This window comes from Diceros bicornis, unplaced genomic scaffold, assembly GCF_020826845.1.
Source record: "Diceros bicornis minor isolate mBicDic1 unplaced genomic scaffold, mDicBic1.mat.cur scaffold_241_ctg1, whole genome shotgun sequence".
Classification (NCBI taxonomy): domain Eukaryota; kingdom Metazoa; phylum Chordata; class Mammalia; order Perissodactyla; family Rhinocerotidae; genus Diceros; species Diceros bicornis.
In genome coordinates, this window is record NW_026691121.1 from 120,854 (window position 1) to 125,810 (window position 4,957).

Below are 4,957 nucleotides of genomic sequence, written 5' to 3' on the forward strand. Positions count from 1 at the left end.
AAGTCTAAACTTTCTCCAAATAATATGCTTTTAAAAACACAATGAACTAATCCCCCAAAATTACAGATGATGGAAGCCACTGCAAGAGATCCCCCAGTGCACCTCCCAAGATTAGAGTTTATGGAGCCCCAGCAAGTGATACTCACAATCTGCATCCAACAGTAGAGGTGACAGAAGCCCTAGCAAGGGACCACCAGTTCCCTCCAAAGCTAAAGGCAACAGGACCTCAGACAGCAACCGTCATCCGAAACCAGGCCGAGAGAGCCGAAGGGAACCACTGAGCCGAGGAGCGGCGGAGACACGCGGAGGGAACCGAGGACGGGCGTAAAGAGCCGAGGATGTGAGGGAACGGCCGAGGTCGGGCGGAAGGACCCGAGGTTTGGCGGGGGGAGCCGAGCCCAGCCGAAAAGCGGCGAGAGGCGGCGGAGAGAGCCGAGCCCCGGGGCCGCTGGGAAGAGCTGACAGGTCGTGGTCGGTGAAGCGAGAACAGGCGGTTGGCGCCTCAGAAGGAAGCGGAGGCGAGGACGGCGGAGAATGAAGGCGACCGCGCTGGATGGGGCCGTGGACGTGGAGCCCGGAGCCTTCGACGCGCCCGAGCCGCCCCGAGCGCCCCCACGGAGGGTCGTGGACCCGGTCCCCGCTGCCCTCCTCCCCGCTCCCCCGGCCCCGCCGCTGCCCACGGCGCGGGGCGCTCTGGCTGGACAGCGGCGTGTCCTCCGCCCACGACGAGGACGCGCGTGTCCCCGCGGCTGCGTCCTCCGGACGTGATGGCCGCGTGGAGTCTGGCGCCGGTGTCCGCGCGGGGACTGACCCCGGGGGTGCAGCCTCTGACCCGCGCTGAGCCCGCGGACCCAGCCCGTGGGGAAGCCGCTGGGGGTGAGTAAAAATGTCTCATGTCTGAATTAGCATTTGGCAAAAATAAAAAAAAAAAAAACATGGAACTTATGTTAGAATGAGATATAAAAGCAAGCTTAATAAAATAAGATTTTTATGGACTCAAATTAATTTAACATTAAAAAATGAGCTGTTTTCAGTGGGTATCATCCTTTCCTGAGTATAAGAATTATAAGAAAATATTATACTAAAAATACTAAATAATACCTTAGGCTAAATTACCTCGGAAGAATTTAATATAAAAGTGAATAAAAATCATGGTAAACAGAAATTGCAGTGTACCAGGACAAACAGATCTTCTTTCTTGTCACACGAAACCCTCCCTCTCCCCCACAAGACCATCTACTCTTCATTTTTGTCTCTCAAGAGTTTAAGAAAGTATAATTTTAACACAACCAAGCATAATGGTCCAGAAGAAGCAGGAGTAACATTAAATGAGGGAGTGAAACTGAGGGCTGCTCATGGGGAACCGCTTCCCCAGGGCCACACCACTCGGCTTCTTCAGCAGGACCTTCTCCTGTTTTCCATCAGGTCTCAGAACATCCTTCTTGGCTCCTTGCTCTCTCTGCCTCCCTGGCAAACCTGTCTGCCCTCAGGGCCTCACCCTTGCTTTTTTCACTTTCAGACTCTGTCTGCAGATGTCTCCATAAGTTACCGGCTGTCTGCAGAGTGGCTGTGAGAGACAGATACCCGCTCCTGGGATCATCTCTGCCCCATCTGAAGACTGTGCAGCGGTGGGCTCGGGGCTGGTGTGTAGAGACCCAGCACCAACACAGCCCAGGGATTCACCTGGACTAGGAGGTGCAATTATTTTTAAGGTATTTGTGATATCGAAAGTACTTAAAAGTTCTCCTTCACTGCTGCAGGCCTGGAGTCCCTGCAGTCTCCTGTGTGCCCAGAGTTGCTGGGGCTTCTGCAAGGTCTCTTCCCGTTGACTATACCTGACTTCGTTGCCAGGGTGGGAAGGTATCCTTGTGACAGGCCTCTGGAAAATGCAGCTGGTGAGTCTTGTAGGAAGTACAGACCTTTCCCGATGTCTCTGCTTGGTCTTAGTTAAATGGACTTATCTTTTCTTCTCTGAAGTCTGGGGCATCCTATTTCTTTTGAGCTTCCCCTTTGAAAACAAAATGAAATGTGCAATTTGAATAAAATGAAGAACATTTTCAGCTCATTTGGATCTTCCACCCTCCTCTCTCCCTGGGGAAATGTGTTTCAGATTGGCCTGTGCATCACAATCATCTGGAGGGTTGTTAAAATTCAGATTTCTGGACCTCAACCCAAGTAGGTCCAGGGTGGGGCCAAGAACGTGCACGTCTAGGTGTTCCCGGATGATGCTGATGCTGCTGGCACAGGCCCCTCACATTGAAAAGTAGATCCTGGGACATCAAGCTGATATGAGTCAAGGACAGAAAGCTCTCATCATTACCCAGTGCCACCTCCAGACCGTTTCCCTCTACCGTCCTCTGAGGATGTCCCCCCTTCCCATCCTTGTCACAGTCAACTAAACACATGCTGGTACCCCTTGACCCACCATCATGTGGATCCACAGATCACAGGTATCTTTGTATCCCAAGATTTAGGTTTTCAGTGTCTCTCTTTTACTCTGCTTTAGGACACAATCACCTCATTTTCCTAGCTCCTTTAATGCCTCGTCTCCAATGAAATCATATTACCTCTCAACCCTTAGGTGCTCACTTCACTTGCACTCCCACATCCCATCTTCACTCAAATATTCTCCTGTTCATACATAAATAACTCACACAGACCATATTCCCATCACACAGTTGCATCCACTGTAAATAGCCATTTTTCCTCCCCTGACTCTTCCTCTCTCCTCCTACTCCTCCCTGTTACTCTCAGCTCCACTATCTGGCTTAACAGAACAATTGATGCTTCTTAGAAGTCAATCCTGCTCCCACATTTGTTACACATCCACACCCTCTTCTAGGCCATCCCATCCATTTCCCTGGCTTCAGATACCATTGATGAACTAGAAATGCCCATTGAGTCAGCAAGATCTGACTTCACCCTCAGATCCAAATACCCATCTGCCCACTCACCACATCAGTGACAACTCGACGACTCAGCTCACAGTGAGCAGGTCCCAAGTTGAAACAGCCAGTTCTCCAAATAATCACCCATATCTCAGGGTCCCCTAAACTCACTTGTTGGTACTAATATCCTGTCTACCCCTGAGTGTCATTCTGGACACCCTGCCACCCCACACTCGTTCATCAGTTGGTACTAATATCCTGTCTACCCCTGAGTGTCATTCTGGACACCCTGCCACCCCACACTCGTTCATCAGTGAACCATCCATCCACCCTCCTGAATCCACCTAAAGATTCTCAACTTGTGAATAATTCTTTAGCACCTTTCAGATTCCCTACCAAATACCATTTCCACAGAGTGACCTTTCCTGATCCAGCCATCAAAATTAATATCACATTTTCTCTGTGTTAATTTTTTTCAATTTTTAATTGTATGTGTATAGTATTATCTATTTATTTCATAGTGTTTTTCTCACTAAATTGGATACTCCATGAAGAGAAGACTAATGTGGGCTTTAATGTTTTATGTTGCCATATTCAGTCATTTCTTTGCCCATCGAAGGTGCTTAGATATATTTATTGAAAGAAATTATTCAAATTCCAAAAAGAACTAAATTTTTCAAAGAAATTCACTCAACCACAATTATACAATGATATAATCTGTTTTGTGGTATACTACAATAAATTATCACTAAGACTTCAAATCCTTTCTCTGTAATCCATTATAAGATTATAGTCATAATAATCTGTTTAAAGTGTAAATCTAGTCAATGCACTTTTCCTTTTAAATCTCTCATTTCTGTCTTCAGACGATATTTTTTTAAAAGTGAAACCGTAAACCTCACTTCATTCCTGTTGTCCTGCCATAATTATTAATACCACCCCTTTCATTCCCCAGCATGTCCCAGTTTGGAGGGAAAATTAGTTGATCCTCCCATTTATTGAGCACCTATAGTATGCCAAGTTATGTACTAAAACCTGTGATCCAGAACTTAGCAAAGTCACTGCCCCTCTTTATTTAATCTTGGTGAGAGGAAAGAGTTAATAAACAGACTGAGGAATCTCTATTATAGTGTTAGGTATAATTAAGTGCTGTGATAAACAGTAAGGCCAAGACAGAGACAGAGAAAGAGGGAGGGATAGAGGAAAAGTGGCAAGGACGGATGAAGGGAGAAAGAAATTAACTACGTAATTATTGATGATGAAGAGATTAGGAAAGGACTAACTGATGAGGTGATATTTGAGCACAGAACTGAATTTTTCTTAAAAAAGACCAAGCGCATTGTGGGTAAAGAATTTTCCAGAGAGGGGAACAACTTAAACAGTGCAGGGCCGAATACTACACCACTTCCTAGTGATGTTGTTGGTTAAAAATAAAACAAAACCATCTAGCCTATTATCCCAGAAAACTTCACATAGAAAAAAGTACAATAACTTGAACATTACTTAACAAACATTGACACCTGGGAAACAACTTTCAATAAGGTATCTTCTTGTTTTAACAGCTACTGCCTGCTCACTTAAAGAGGTTTCACAGAAGGACCAAGTGTACAAATGGACACTCTTGCTGTCCATATGGATTCCACACTCACCAGAACAGGCTGGCTTGGAAAAGAGGCTGATGCAGGTTCCTCCATGGCTGCAGAGTTGTCCTGCTGACCCCACTCCTGATGTGCAGACAGCCCCTGGATTGCTGGAAAATACAGTGAGTTCTGCCTCTGATTCCCCTTTTATGGAGGGAGGGAGTGGATAATCCAATCAGTGGATAATCAAGAGGAGACATCCTGTCTCTTATCAATGGAATTTGAGTGATTCCTAAAGCTTTATACCTAAACACAAAAATGTGGGGTTATTGACACTGTCAGATACTGTTGGTAGACGAAAAAATTTCATACAGTTGTGTGGGGAGGTGGTATTTGCAGTTTCTATCAACATTTTAATATTTCCTTTTTCTTCCACTATTGATATTTTCTGTAAAAATAGGAATGAAAGTTTATATGTACAAAAATGTC

At 45.8% G+C, this 4,957-nt stretch overlaps 1 pseudogene; it reads right to left on the minus strand.

Annotated features, from left to right (window-relative positions):
- Window positions 1–1,038: 1,038 nt before the first annotated feature.
- On the minus strand, window positions 1,039–1,987 carry LOC131402721 (methyl-CpG-binding domain protein 3-like 2B; annotated as a pseudogene).
- Window positions 1,988–4,957: the final 2,970 nt, after the last annotated feature.